This window comes from Triturus cristatus, chromosome 4_1 (assembly GCF_964204655.1).
Source record: "Triturus cristatus chromosome 4_1, aTriCri1.1, whole genome shotgun sequence".
Lineage (NCBI taxonomy): Eukaryota > Metazoa > Chordata > Amphibia > Caudata > Salamandridae > Triturus > Triturus cristatus.
Window position 1 is genome coordinate 502,602,002 of NC_140585.1, and position 16,478 is coordinate 502,618,479.

The 16,478-nt window shown below is 46.5% G+C and overlaps 1 protein-coding gene across 11 annotated transcripts in view; it reads right to left on the reverse strand.

The window, feature by feature from the left end:
• Positions 1-16,478, reverse strand: part of C2CD5 (C2 calcium dependent domain containing 5) — an 875,314-nt gene that overhangs the window by 85,080 nt on the left and 773,756 nt on the right. The gene's annotated exons all lie outside the window — the stretch shown is intronic.

Sequence of the window (16,478 nt, forward strand, 5' to 3'; positions counted from 1 at the left end):
CGAGGATTATGCTTTTTACCTTCGCTTTATTCAAACAGCAGCAGCCATTTTCAACAGTATTTTCAAAACTAACATTCCCATAAGCACTTGGAAATAAAGCAAAACTTCACAACCAATCATGGATCAACAGTTCAAAGTCCCTTGTCAGTGTTGCAGCTCTCTCTCTTTCTTTGCTGCTCGCAGCTACAGAGAAGTCCCGTTTTCTTAACTGCTCCGTGTGACAATGTCATTATTGTGCTGACCCACTGTTGGGAAAGGGTTTTAATGACATGTTGCGGCCGCAGTAACGCTTTGCACTCCTCTCGCAGCTGTGTTTTCCTGTTGGGACGGTGCGCGTGGTGCGGTTCGCCGGCCGCTGCCCATCAGGTAACGCTGTGCCCAGCGCGACACTCGGCTTCGCGGCGCGCATGCTTCAAATTGCGAAGTGAAATGGACAGTGCACTGGAGACTGTAAACAGCTGTGAGCAAATTGGTGATGTTTTCAGGGGTCTGTATTTCATTTCTTGACGCCCAGCAGGGCTTATAAAACTGTCAATGGCCACCCAGCCCTCTGTCGGGACACTGTCTCAGGCTCTCACTCCGGCGACCCGAAGGGGTGTGTGTCCCTGGGCATAGACACTATACACTGTGCGGCTTGGCCCACCCCAACACTACTGGACCCTTAGTACCATATCAAGCTGCACTGGGCCTGGTAACCTTTTAACCTTGGTGCCTACTTGATGCAGACGCCTGAGGGTACACTTGGGGAAGGGAAACCCCTGGCTATTCTCCCCTGGGATGATGATTTCTACGAGGCAGTAGATACCTCTGTTTACAGGGCAGTCGCGGAGACTATGGAACCTATGGAAATCGACCAGGTGTGCTCTTCAGCAACCAAATCGGACCTTGCATCTCTAGGCCCCTGGGGCCCTCGCTCCCCCCTCGGGCGCAAAATGGTTCAGAGCCCTTAACTCCCTATAAAAGAGCCCAGGAAGCCAGGGTGGATTACGATGCATTTGTGCGCCTAGAGTGGGTCTTCCTGGCCCACACTTATCCCCCCCCCCCCACACCCAGAGCCGTAGACACAGCCCTCCCAGCTTGTTTCGCTGGGTTACCCTGATGGGGATGACTCCCAGGGGTGATAACGCGGCAGGGCCCTCTAGACCCTGGCACCCCTCCCCTGACCCAGGCTCTGCTGTGGGATCCCTTCCCCCGGGCGTGAAGGAGGACATGCTACGGATGAATGCAGTTAAAACATGGTCTCTGGCAATGTTCAGTCCACAACTGCTGAGGACATGGGAGCTTGGGCAGTGGCTTCAATCATGAGGAGCCGCAGCCATCGGAAGCCACAGTTCAACCCCACGGGAAGTATAGAAGTTTGTGGTAGGTGAGTAGTCACAGATCTCAGCTTTAAGGCCCAGTAAAACCACCCACCGAGAATAGGAATCTGGACCAGCCACAGCTTCTTCAAGTAGGTTACAGGAGCCTTTTGTGGGATTAAAGGTAGTCAAAGAGCCCCAGGATACTGGACAATGGAGATAGCGGCCACTGGCACACTTGAAAGATGAAAGTACAGTTTAGTCCTGAAATACAACTGCGGAAAGGAGCTAAGCTTTGCTATGGCACAGCATGTCTCAGGGCCCAGTCAGGGTCTGCAATAAGTAATGGGAGGGACACAAACACAGAGCTCCCTTGCAGTTCATGCAAGCAACTCTGCCAATCACTCCTAGGCCAAGGGGCAATTGGGGATACAGACTTATGACAGGGGTGCAGGACTTATCATGGACTCCAGGAGCTCCATTGCTTCTCCTCAAGACAAGAGCTGCAACGGGATCATAAATTCAAAGCTGTTCCGAACAGGGGCCCGACATACCTGCCCTGCTACTTACGTCTAACGGGGGTGTAAGAAAAGGAGGGATATAACCAGAGACTTTTGTTGCATTTCTGAAGAACCAACTGTGTGTACATCCCTCCGGCACAAAGGCTATAGAAATGCAAACAGTGTAGTATGCTTTTCTGAGAGGCCACGTCCACTTCAACTTTGCACAGCAATTCTTTAGTGGCATTCCAAGAAGGATTCCACCGAGCCTACAGTCCAACAGGACTCATACTCTCCGGACTTGCGCTACCACACAACAGTACTCTCAATTTAGAAAAAGATCCAGTCCCTGAAGTTTGGCAGTGCTTACCATTTTGAGGCAAATAGGACCCTCACCCATTAGCAGGAACAGGTAAAACATACTGTTCCACTACTACAAATTACACACCACGACTACTGTCCGTCGCAAGGAACACAGTGATCTGGTGATAGGCTCGATGGCTAAAGAGAGAAATCTTGTTGTGTCGCTTCAGATCAGCTCTGAGTCCCAATGTCACTAAAAAGGATCCTCTGTGTACACACGATTGACTGAAACAGGACAAATTGCACCACTTCTTCATCTAGGGGTAACCCAGGGATAGGATGAATGCTCAAACGTCATACGGGGGACTTTCCAAAACAACACAAAGTTGTAGATGTACTAGGTGAGGCGACTGGGCTCCATTGGTATCCTTATATAACTATAACGTGGGTCGCACACCGCTCGTCATACTAGCAAGTAGCCCCATAGGATTCTGGAGAATGAAGTAGCAGCGGCGAGTACACCTATGCCACAAGTATAATATATAAATGCCATCCCTGGACACGTGTTTCGAGGTAGTTGCCTCTCGTCAGCAGGGAGCAGGTCTGTATGCGGGGTGCCTAGTAGACTGCCAAATATATAAGGTTTAGTACCTTTCACGGCGCGCGGGTGCGGGATCCTGACTCGTCAGCCAATCGCTCAAGGGAGCTTTTAAATACAACTATAACGTGGGTCGCACACCGCTCGTCATACTAGCAAGTAGCCCCATAGGATTCTGGAGAATGAAGTAGCAGCGGCGAGTACACCTATGCCACAAGTATAATATATAAATGCCATCCCTGGACACGTGTTTCGAGGTAGTTGCCTCTCGTCAGCAGGGAGCAGGTCTGTATGCGGGGTGCCTAGTAGACTGCCAAATATATAAGGTTTAGTACCTTTCACGGCGCGCGGGTGCGGGATCCTGACTCGTCAGCCAATCGCTCAAGGGAGCTTTTAAATACAACTATAACGTGGGTCGCACACCGCTCGTCATACTAGCAAGTAGCCCCATAGGATTCTGGAGAATGAAGTAGCAGCGGCGAGTACACCTATGCCACAAGTATAATATATAAATGCCATCCCTGGACACGTGTTTCGAGGTAGTTGCCTCTCGTCAGCAGGGAGCAGGTCTGTATGCGGGGTGCCTAGTAGACTGCCAAATATATAAGGTTTAGTACCTTTCACGGCGCGCGGGTGCGGGATCCTGGCTCGTCAGCCAATCGCTCAAGGGAGCTTTTAAATACAACTATAACGTGGGTCGCACACCGCTCGTCATACTAGCAAGTAGCCCCATAGGATTCTGGAGAATGAAGTAGCAGCGGCGAGTACACCTATGCCACAAGTATAATATATAAATGCCATCCCTGGACACGTGTTTCGAGGTAGTTGCCTCTCGTCAGCAGGGAGCAGGTCTGTATGCGGGGTGCCTAGTAGACTGCCAAATATATAAGGTTTAGTACCTTTCACGGCGCGCGGGTGCGGGATCCTGGCTCGTCAGCCAATCGCTCAAGGGAGCTTTTAAATACAACTATAACGTGGGTCGCACACCGCTCGTCATACTAGCAAGTAGCCCCATAGGATTCTGGAGAATGAAGTAGCAGCGGCGAGTACACCTATGCCACAAGTATAATATATAAATGCCATCCCTGGACACGTGTTTCGAGGTAGTTGCCTCTCGTCAGCAGGGAGCAGGTCTGTATGCGGGGTGCCTAGTAGACTGCCAAATATATAAGGTTTAGTACCTTTCACGGCGCGCGGGTGCTTGGTAGGTGGAGCAGTGTGCGACCAATTAGACTTAACTTTATTTCAGGCTCCCTTGAGCCGTTGGAGCCGACGGGCTCATGGTTACGCACCTGCGCGCTACGAGAGGTACTTGACCTGATAACGATTTTAGCAGCTTACACAGCAACCCTACACACTTTCCTACTCCCTGCTGACGAGAGGCAACTACCTCGAAACACGTGTCCAGGGATGGCTAACGCTACTCATACTTGCATGCATTACACGGGCATAGGCGTACTCGCCGACGCTGACCTCAGGGACCATTTTTCATTGGGGTAACACGCTTGGTAGGTGGAGCAGTGTGCGACCAATTAGACTTAACTCCATTGGTATCCTGTCTAAAGCAAATTTGTAAATGAGACAGTTAAAGAAAGGATATGAAGCAACCGATGGCACCCATCCATGTAGCAACGACTGTCAAACCTACCAACCACCTTTTTTGCCCAGATTACGGTTTAAGGACGAGCACTACTTTTGGTTGGATAAAGAACAATCAGACTACCTCACATGTCTTGTTAGGGATGCCAGAGTTAAAGGAACTCAGAAAAAAATGTTGAAATATTTACATGTCTGTAAATATATTCCTTAAACTTTGGGGGGCAAAATAGTTCACTCACAACTTTGGTCCAGTCAGGAGGTAAAACCACAAGATGCATCACTGCCAGCAGTTGTACCGGCCACAATTGAAGTCTTCCACCGTGAGGTTTTCTGGTATGTACTCTATGGCCAAGATGGGCTGCAGGGGCAGGATCCAAATGTGTTTATAATCCTTCCTTTCCGATGGCTGTCAACAGTGCTTCAGGTCTCCGCTCTTGCCCTTGCACTGTGCAGTATCAGAAGGCGCTATCATGAGTACTGATGTGGTTTTATTATTATGTTTTATAGCAGTAGGTTCTACATGAAGATCTCCTCCAGAGAACTCATCACTCACAGAGTGCTGCCTAAACTTTAGTCGTCTTATACTCAGCATTTCTGTACCGACTTGACACAACCAAAAAAGGGGCTCATCCTTAAACTGTAATCTGCGCATAAAAAGGCGATAGGTAGTTTTGACAGCAGCAGCCACCTCCTGTCCTCTGCCGCAGGCCTATGGTATAATCTCAAGTGCCCTAACTCGCTGAAGGGTAGGTCTTTATGAGGCATAAAATGCCTTAGATTATAAATGACTCTGATCAAAAACAATTCACATTGCCCGCTATGCTTTTTTTCTTAGTGTCTTTTCAACAACCTGTTTCAATCCATTATGCAATCCTTTTTTTCCTTCAAACAGATAACCAGCATCAGAGATTCAGCCAGCCTCAAAGGCTATGTGCAACAAGCTTTGGCATAGCCAATAGGTCTCGCCTTTGGGACCTTAGAAGTGTTTAGCCATGCAGCAGTTGCATAACTAAATACTTATAAGGTCCCAAAAGCGAGACCTATTGGCTATGTCAAGCGGCAGTGCGGCCGCGAAAGTGATCGCGATCAAACATCAAAGTAATCGTGGTCAAGCGCGCGCGCACATGCACTTTAGCTTTAGGCTGGCCTGGTAGCACTTTTTGGAGCCCTCTCAATAAGTCTCGCCAGACCAACGCATGCGCTGGGTCAGGGGAGACCTAAAAAACAGGTAACATTTCCTTCCCTTTTTTGAGAGACAACAGACTGTCATCAAGGCCACTGAGCAGAGCCGCGATTCTCCAGCAACAATAAGACTGACTGGTGCACATGCCTCTTTGATGAATCGAGCCCCAGTTTGAGTCGCAAGCCTCGAAACGGGATTAAGTCCCTCAAATTCACAACTTTCCTCAGCTCGGACCCTTCTAAAATATCCATGTTTTGGTCTTCTGAAGTCACTAAATTGTGGCACAATAAGTCAACTATAGAATGTTCATAGCGTTACGGTCTAAGGCTTGAATAATCCAGCCACCATGTAGGTGATTAAAGCGAGGTAGACCCTTCAGTGTCATTTTCACCAATATTGTCTTCTCTTTCCAATAAAAGGCTCAAGCTTTCTTTGGAGGGCACCTGGTCAAGGCTAATACCATTCAAGTAAAATTTACCATAAGATGGTTTCTCGCCAAACACCAATGACTTGTTTTTGAGTGGTAAAACACAAAAATAACTGACACAACAATAACCTGCCAGTCAGTTTAGCAAATGTTGGTACTCAATAATGCGAGGCAGTGCAGCACTTAAACTAGCAGCTTAATTATCAATGAAAGTTAATTCATCACAGAGTTTAACAATCAAGAATTCTCCTCACCACAACATGCAGTAACTACCAGTGTCGCCCGCTTGCCAGCACCTGGTTGGAAAACCAGTCTTCACACAATCGAACTGAATATGGGTACAAGGTCTACAAACAGTAATACTAGGGTGAACTGCTCTACACCATAGCTGACGGAGCTAAACAGCGAATCACCAGCGTATTATACAACATAGAGAAGCATCCCGAGCAAAATCTAATCTGAAGCTATGAAAGTATCCTATTTAATGGACCCATTCATCAATCTGCTTAGACAATTCTTTGGCAAATGTTTTACAGGGATGGCTTTCCATTTTAAAGACTAATAGGTGTAGAAATAAGTATAAGTGCATCTAGCACGGTAGAGGAACACTACACTATTTATCAGGAGTTCATTACGGATGCCTTGGACCAATTAATTCCACTGAGGAAAATAAAAACCAGAAATAAAATCTCTGCACCCTGGTATAATGATGAACTGAAACAGTCATGTCTACTGTGCAAAAAGGCTGAAAGGAAATGGAGGAAGGGGTATTTGGAGGGGGATAAGTTAGTGTTAAGGACGGCACAGACTAGGTATAAGAAACTCATCCTGGAAAGCAAAGCCAACTTCTATGCCAAAACCATCGTACAAGCATCTAATGGGACTAAAGAACTCTTCAAGATTGTTAGAGATATCTCGGCTCCAACCTGTTTGGAAAATAAAGTGGAGGCTTCACAGAAGTTATGCGATGAGATCGCTGCCCACTTTGAGGAAAAAGTGGCAAAGATCGTTGGCTCCTTTAAGGACAACGAAATTGCCATCCAGGACCTTGGTATAGAGGCAACTGAAGGGACTCCGGGTCAGCAATGCTCCTTGGTTAGTTTTACTACCCTCACAGACCTCACTTTTAACACAATGGTGCAAAGTATTTCTTCGGGTTCGCCACTTGACCCCCTGCCCCAGAAAGTGTGGAAGACATATGGCCGCCTGACTCTCCCCTGGCTACGTCAGATATGCAACCACTCTCTGGAAGAAGGCATAGTCTTGAAGGGATGGAAGCAGGCGGTGGTGTCACCTTTAATTAAGAAACCCTCGTTGGACCCAGCCAACTTTCGGCCAATTTCCCTCCTCCCTTTTCTAATTAAAATTTTGAAAAAGGTTGTAAGTAGATCTCTATCAGATTACCTGGAGGAACATCACTTGTTGGACAGGGATCAGTTTGGCTTCCGACCCGGAAACGGGACAGAGTCAGCCCGGACAACCATGATGGACAACTTGCGGATGCGGGCAGACAACAGGAACACCGCAGTCTTGGTGCTCCTGGATATGTCGGCCGCATTCGACACAGTGAGTCATCCAATTCTGCTTGAGAGATTGGAGGGTATAGGGGTAAAGGGACGGGCACTGCAGTGGCTTCGGTCCTACTTGGCGGGGAGACAACAGATGGTAACTTTGGGTCCATTTACATCTGGGAAATCACCCATAGTCTATGGAGTACCACAGGGCTCTAGTATCAGCCCCATTCTTTTTAATATATATCTACAACCACTTTTTTCTATTATTAAAGCGTTTGGGGTCGAATTAGTCAATTATGCAGACGACACGCAACTGGCATTTTCTGTGGAGGGAAAACAGGCTGTCCCCATGGAACAATTTCAAGAATGCATGCGTCTGACCACAGAATGGCTGCGGAGAAATTCCTTGCAGTTCAATGGAGGGAAGACTGAGGTATTGTATTACTCACCGGCAAGGTTTTGTTGGCCCCGGCCAATACAATACGCAATCTGGCGGTTCTAATAGATAAAAACCTCCAAATGGATTCACAGGCAAACAAGACAGCCAGTGTGTGTTTTGGGTTATTGCGCCTGCTGCGCCAGATTCTTCCGATTTTGCTGAAGGACATGCGCCCCCTGATTGTAAGCAGCACGTTGTTGAGTAGAATGGACTACTGTAATTCTCTGTACTTAGGGGCCCCTCAATACATCTTCCAGGGGCTGCTAAGAGTCCAGTCGGCCACGGCTAAACTTGTGTTCAACCGTAGGCGCGACTCATCTTCTACTCAGGCTCTGAGAGAACTCCACTGGCTGCCAATCAAGGAAAGGGTCCTCTTTAAATCTCTTTGCCTGATACACAGAGCAACACATGGGATGGGCCCAGTCCCTCTTCAGGAAAGGTTCACCTGGTATCTCCCCAGAGACAGCTTCGCTCTTCCAGAGCCAATTTGCTGGTAACGCCTAGATTCAAACGGGCTAGAATGGGCGGGAGGGCATTCAGCGTTGTGGGCGCTCGGATGTGGAATGAGTTACCACAGAGGATCAGACAGATCGACTCTTTAACTGATTTCAGAAAGAGCCTTAAAACATGGCTCTTCCCGAGAGCCTGATCTCTTCGTCCTGCCTAATTTCTCCAGCACCGGCAACACTTGTCTATATCAGAGCGCCAGGATACCCGTGGGGTGACAGCAGTGCTATACAAGAATCAATACATTACAAGTGACCAGAGCAATAATGTATGTGTACTTAATGGGCGAGGCAATGAGGAAGAACACTTAATTATGTGTGTTTACTAAAAGAGATACCACCGGACAATTCGGCCATCCTCTGTACTGTCCATTGTTGATGATGAAGAGAATGTAAGTTCTTATTCCGAATTGATAAATTTGATCAGCTCTACGGAAAAGTCATGAGTAGCTGGTCTGGACGGCAAAGTCAGAATGTCGCTGAAAGCACACAGTATGTTGAGAATTAGTTCTGCACACTGTATTCAAAGATAATATGTGGGGTTCACAAACGTTGCATCCCTAGGAGGGTTCGGATTTTGTCCTTTTATTAAAAAGTGTGACATACTCAAGCCATGTAATTACAGATTTGTGATGCACGCGCATAGCACAGACACCATTTTTGAAGGTATAATCCAAACACAACCAGTTATGGGGGCCAGGACAGACTTGTGGCCATTCAGAATTCTTACATCGTCAATGCAAAATAAAAGAGTGCGCTTTGCCACAGCCATGAGTTAGTACAATAGAGAACTTAATATAGGCTACCTAGCTGAATCAAAGTTTAGTGGGCAAGTCATCCAGGCATTAACATTCCCCAGTAAAAATAAACAACCATTTGCAATCCAATCGGTCTCGCCTATGGGACTTTATATGTATTTAGCTATGCAGCACATTATCCTGGGTGCTGAAACATCTACTGTTCTTTAACATGGAGGCTTTGACACTAATAGGTAAATTATCATACTATACATTATCGCACATTACTGTAGCGTAGCCTCATCCACATTTATCTTCAGGACAATGACATCCCCAGCTCATGGTAATCACCAAGACACAGGGAAGATCCAACGACTTCCGGTGAGTATTACATATATTTTTTAAATCACAGCAGCACGAGTAAAAGCAGGCACTGAGCATCTCTACTTGCCTTTCAGTGCGATGATGCAGGAACATGCAGTGGAATGCATTTTTTTGAAACCACTATGCCATGGCGATTCGCCTGTAGAAAAGTGCCTGAATGTTCCCCCTCGTCGAAATACCAACACATATGGTCATATCGCCACAGTTGGTTTTAGTAAACATAGAAGTGAAGAGTCCTACTCAATCATTTTGGGATGGTTCCAGGACATGACACTTTGTGGCCTGTTGAGTTTTCTGTTTCTGAACAATATTGGTAAAAAGCCACAACAAAGCGAAGCCTGTTGGCACTGCCAATGCTTGTTTTTGTATGTAGTGAATGCCATTGTGGATTTACCATTTACTAGTCCTGTAAACATGAGGTAGTACAATAACCCAACAAGGATGTACTGTCTTTAGTGAATTCAGAAGGCTAAAGTTGCTTTATCGGCATTCAAACCTGAGACTCGGAAGAGTGCAAGCTGAGTCAGTCTTGGTAGGAGTTGAAGCCATGATCTCCAGAACACTGCAAGTGTCAGCAGCGAGAGTTCATATCTGATATTCAGTATTCCTAACGATTCTAAGCAGTTTGGAGCTTGAAGTAACATCCTGTCACAAGATTTACAGTTGTACAGAGGCACAACTTGTGTTAGGGTAAGTCAAATTTGCTTGTTACGTGGTTTGAGAGTACACGTTTTCACAACGTGATTTGATGATTTATAATTTCAGGAAATTGGTCTCTTGCATAAAAAGTGTATGAGAGGGTGAGATGATATCAGAGTGTGTCGCCTTGGGGCAGCCATATGAAGCTGTGAGGGTGTTGAATGCGATAGCAGGTGGCAGAGATTTGCTGTGCATAAGAGAGATGCTGAGCACTAAACCAGGGATGTAACAGGTCTCTGCCCTGCACCCTCAGGCTCGACCTAAAAATGTGGCGACGTAATCAAGGAAAAGACTCCCAGGGTTTCTCTCTAGCTCAAATGTACATGGATTATTTGCTGTTACAGGGGAAAATGTACAGTGACAAGCACCAATTTTTTGGCGCCCTAGGGGAAACCCACTCAAGAAATTATTATAAGACACTATCAAAACGTACCTGTACTTTATAAGCTGACAGCGTAAATTTGTCAAAAAAACCTAGCAACAAGCTGCTACTTGGTTAACTTCTAGGACTCTTATTAGGTTTAGAAAAAAACAATGAATATGCTGAAACCAAAACAATCAAGAATCATGCGGAGCAATAAAGGAAATGAGACAAAAAGTCACAATTGTTAGGTTGAACAACAAGTCGCTTTACACCTCTGATGTTTCAAACAATATTTCTTTGAAGTCATGGCTCTCACAGGGTTTTTTCACACGGCCCTTATGCAGTGCTGTGGCTATTCAACACCAATCTTTCTCAGCTGTCAATGGGGAAAGAGTCAGAAGATTGAATGTACAGGCTACAATCATGATCATCACTACTTCCCCAATAGTAAAAATGGCTCCATAGGCTTCCCTGGCCGACTGGAACCATTTTCTAAATCAGTTGCATCATTTACAAAGCCATCACAACCAGTACGCCCCACTTAACTGGTGGTTCTTAGCTTTCCTTCACAATGCCAGGACACCATCAGATAACAGACTGAGAAGTTTAAAAAAGAGGAACCAGGCAGCAGTCCTTTTACCTCTATGCACTCGGGATCTGGGCAAACATCCCAATAAAAATTAAGAGCAGCCCGAGATGCTCCAATTTAGGAGAAGGTTTAATACACACCTCTCTTGGATTTCCTGTCCCGGGGTGAGAAAGCGAACGTGCCACGGTAAGTGGAAGCCTGGACCACCAAGCTTTGTGGTGTGGGGTTGGTGGTGAGGAGAAGTGGGTCGCCCGGTGCAGGGCGATGGCAGCGGGAGATCGTACTATTCACAGAAGCCCCTGTGCTGGGTTTAGAACAGGTACCCAGAAGGACGTCTTAAAGCCTCATTAAAGGGCAATAGGAGTTCCGTACTGGAGAACCCAGGCTGCAGGACCTCTGTCAAGACATTAGGCCACTGTAGGGAGCTGCAGGTCCAGGGCCTCCGCAGCCCTACGCACTACCATGGCAAATGATGGTCCCTCCTCTGTAGCCATGGTAGAAGAGGAAAGCTGGCCGGAATCTGGGGAGGTGTCCAAACCACTGGCATTACCCAACTCCTCGTACCAGTCCACATCTTGTTAGTGCGGGATTTCTAAGAGAGTCTGCGCCCCCTCACAATCCTCGTCCTCCATCCCTAACCCTTCAGAATAGGGCAGGGTGAAAGGCATGGAGCCGTACGGCTCCGTCAGTGCTGGTCTCAACGTCGGGGGATGCCCGACCGGCTCTGTGTCATCGGGAATGAGGATCTGGTGGGTGCGGGTGGTCACCGGCAACACCGAGGACATCGGACGCGATGCAGGGGAAGGTTGCTGTGGAGGTGCGACCGGCGTCGGTTCAGACCCGGGAATGGACCAATCGGAGGCCGTGGCAGGAGTCGCAGGCATGGGAACCACGGGGGCCCCTCCATCCTCTGAGCCTGTGGGCCCGAAAGCATGCCGGCAGGGTCAGGCCGCCCAAATATGGCACAAATGGCATCACAGAACTCCTTCAGCTGGGCGGGGGTCGCTCCCGGACCCAGAAAGGCAGGGAAGCGCGGAGCAGACGCAAGCGCCTGCTCCACGGAGTGGGCCTTGAACGCCGAGGTTCCTCAGCCATGTCGCGAAACGAGCAGGGCGAAGTCGAATCACGCTTCGACTTCATGTGTTTTTTGTGGTGCCTCTTACCTGACATTGATGACTTCGACAAAGAGGACTTCGATTCACCGAAGCCGTGCTCGGACCTTCCTCTCAACCGAGACCTGGACTGGGATCGAGAACGACGAAGCAACCTCCGTGGTGCCGGCTGCCGGGCCACAAGTAGCTTTAGGGACTGCTTCCTCAAAGCCTTCGGTGCCATGGCCCGGCAGTTGGAGCATGACTTCGAGTCGTGGTCAAGCTCCAGGTACCAGAGACACACTAAATGGGGGTCCGTGACAGACATGGCGTGGTGACAGGCGCCACAAGGCTTGAACCCCGAAATCTTCTTGCTTGACATACCTAAACACAATAACGAAGTAGACAAAAGGGTAACAAAAAAGTCTGTCAAAAATTGACAGGGGGTAGTTCTCTTCAATGGATTGGTGCTGGCTGGCGCGGAAAGAAAAGAACTGACATCAGCGTGCCAGCATGCCAGAGTGGCGGTAATATTGACGACGCAGATATCATGACGATGACGAACACAACGCCGAAGGTATGTGTAGTCAACCAATGCCACCTACTGGCCCGCAGGGGTACAGCTGAGAAAAATCTTCCTGATCCAGCCTGACGCCTGGAAGTTGAGGAAGGTAAGGAATTTGCGGTTAGATGTCTCTATCAGATGCCTGGGTTAGACAAAATTTGAAGCGAACCGCATACATTGCCGCAAACGTGTTCAACTTGCTTAATTTGCATACATTTTTTCCTACAGTAGTGTCCATGAAGGGTTTTTACATAAATTGTCTCCAGTGCTTACAAACCGCTAGGGGGAATGTTGAACCAATGCTACACTTACAAAGAAGAAAAATGTCTATGACCATGAGAGCTATAGAACAATCAAAAACAATTGTGTAACACAATGTTTTCAGTATCAAATGAGATATATGGTTCCTTTCACTTAGACCTATGTAAATACATTTCCCAGATAAACAACATTTTGACAACTTTGAGTATTTCCTTCCCCCAATGTTTTGAGTATTTTTTTATTTTCTGGTGATGTTTTCACTTAAATTCGATCATTTTGCTTTTGAGCACATTCATTTTCAAGAAATGCTATTTTAGTCTACCTAATTTTTTTGGGGTTAACCTTTGGTCGTCACATCAGATATCGCAATATCATATCGTCCATATATAACCAGCAGACTTTTTTTTGGCTTCCTACCATAGGGGCACCTCCATTAACAGGGAACATAATAGAAGGGCCAGTAAGCATTCCTGTTTTCACCCAATATTTGTGGGGATTTTTGAAGAGAGGCCCTGATTTCCCTCAGAGACGATGACACCAAGTAGAAGCAAACAGGGACATACTAGACGTAACAATGGTTGAGGAACCCCTCTCAACCCTGCTAACAGCATCTTCCATTGGATGGTCTGACTACGTCGTTAAAAGCCTCATATTTTTCATTAATTCTTGAACTACTGCAATATTATTTTTGGTAGAGCTGCTAGCCCTGAATCTGGCTTGTTCGCCCAGCAAAATCATCTTGTCTGATACCCCCCTCCTCCTCCTCCCCCCCCTATAGATGTTCTAAAATACTTTTCGGGGAGATTTCTCCTACTAAGTTTATTAGTAGAACTATCCTTCAGCTCGTCTTTAGTAAGCAAGAGCCTATTCTGTCCTTCTTGACCATTACCAGTGATCTAGTGAGATGCTTCAGAGAAGGGCTCATTAGCCACCCAAGGTCACTGGTCTGATTCTCATTTTTATAAGAAGGGCTCTTGCACATTATAAGGCCATCATGAATCGATGCTAAGGGAGAACCATCTGTATAAATACTATTCATGGTTGATGACACAAAACCATCAGAATTCACAGTAACTCTTTCACCATTACACATGTAGGAAATAAATAAAAAAAGATCAATAGTTCTCTTCCGGATCACACTCTTGATCCTAGGTATGACTGGTGGAAGAGGATACTCCATTGCTATGGTGCATTCTGTAAAATACGTTTGTGTTAAGGAATTGAGTGTGCATAGCGGACAGTGAGTCGCCATAGCTTGTAACTTATGCTCAAATCTTCAATGAAGGATCAAATAATAGGAGAGCATACTTGAGTTCCAGGCCCAAGAGAATTTTCTGGGCATTTACTTGTAGCTTGGCAAGCCCCAGAGAAAATGGTTTGGTAACACTCTCCAAGCTTGTGCCTAATCCGGTTGATGCACATTAACGAACTACATCGCCTGTCTAAGCCTGTGCACCCGCATAAAAGTAGAGGTGCCTAATGCTACCCCTAAAACTCTTGAGGTTCAGAATTCCAGAACTCATACTGACCAGCAGAATTATGGGGGCACAAATCACCAAACCAATCATATACATCTCTATGGAACCAGAAACAACAAATTTATGACACATTAAATGAAACCTACACGAAAGGACACTCACTTTATCTCCACATCATTACCACAGTGCTTGGGTAAACCGCAAGAGATTTAGGACTGACACAAACTCGCAGTCAAACCTGTGCTAAATACTTCCTAGGAGTTCAATTAGCTGTACCCAGCTAAACAGAGGCTGAATACAGGAGCTAATTCCACATCAGTGGAATCGATTTTAGGTTGCGGCCTGGTGAAAGCAGCGCATGCGCTGCACTGCCATGGAGAGGCCTTTTGGAATCGATACGATCCCAGCATGCACGCGGGGGAGACAAACGAGACAGAAGATGTGCACGCGGGGATTGGATGCTTTACTGGTAGCGCGATATATTGGGGACTTTTTTACTCGCCGCCAGTAAAGGCAGTACACGCGTGCACATCTTCTGCCCGTCTACTCTGTCTATTGGGACAGAGTCCAGTGGGGAGACAATGGGATTGTATGGTCTTTTTCGGAGTCCTATCAGAACATCTGTTGAGGAAACAAAACCCCTCTGAGCAGGGAGAGGAGTGACGGCTATCCTGCGAGGTCGTCTTTAAGTCCGATCTACGCATCCAGAAAACCAGAGTACTCTGAGCTCTGCCAATGTGAAGTTTTTATTCCAGGACAGGGTAAAATATTTCCAGATGGGTGTATTTAATTAAAAGGTCGCTTTAAGAAGTTTTTCCTCCGATGTTTCCAGGGATGAACCCCATTGTTTTCAGTCCTCTTGAACTCTTGATGACTCGCTCATACCTCAGTCTTACAGCTGGTGCCAGGCTCTGCTCCCTAGAAGGCCCTGAGTAAGTTCACCGAAGAGCTGGTGAGGGGCGCATCCATCTTCTCTAACACAAGACAGTCTGAGCTCCTGGTACCCAAGGCTCTTGGGAGCCATGTTTCCCTGCAGGGAAGATGCTGTTCTCCAGCAGAACAGGACGTGCTCACTATCAGGGGCAGCGGTGCACCCGGAAGAAAAGGGATTTCAATTCACTGCAGAGGAAATAATGACAGAGAGCCCGATAAAACAAGCATTGGCATAGCCAATAGGTCTAGCCTTTGGGACCTTATAAGGTTTTAGCCATGCAACAGTTGATGTTATTGCACCAAGGATATTGTGCTGCATAACTAAATACTTATAAGGTCCCAAAAGCGAGACCTATTGGCTATGCCAATGCTTGTTAAACTTAGGAACTCCGCAGATTGCAGGGCCACAAATTTAAAAAAACGAATTGTGTAGTTTCAAACTAAGAAACTTTTCGACGTCGTAGACCCCTAATCAGGACCATTTTATTTTTATTTTGCTCTAATTCTGATTCACAGCTGGTTGTAAATTTGATCGGTAGTTTCTCCCATGCATGAACCACAAAAGAAAGCTCAAATACAGAAAAATTAATAAATAAATGTGGAACAAGTTTAAAAAATACAGTTTGTGTGGTGTATTCCTAATTGTGATGATGTTTAGAACTGAATGATCAAGCTATGATGTAATGGAGCCATAATCATGATAGAGTTCCAATTTAAACCAGTACTAAGATGTAATGCTGGAGGTTGTTGTGTTCAGATTCACTTCAATAAAGATCCTATTTTTGATCCTGGATTTGGACTATTTACTACATATTGGCGACGAGCGATCTTGTGCAGGGGACAAGCGATCAACCTCCACCTCTGGACCGACACTGATTTGAGAATTGGTGCTATTGAAGAGACTTTTTGCTGTTTTCTCATCTACTGTAAGTTATTATATACAAGGCTATCTAAAACGGATTAAATTAATATATAACTACAGTAGGAAAGTACATGGTGCAAATTATGTC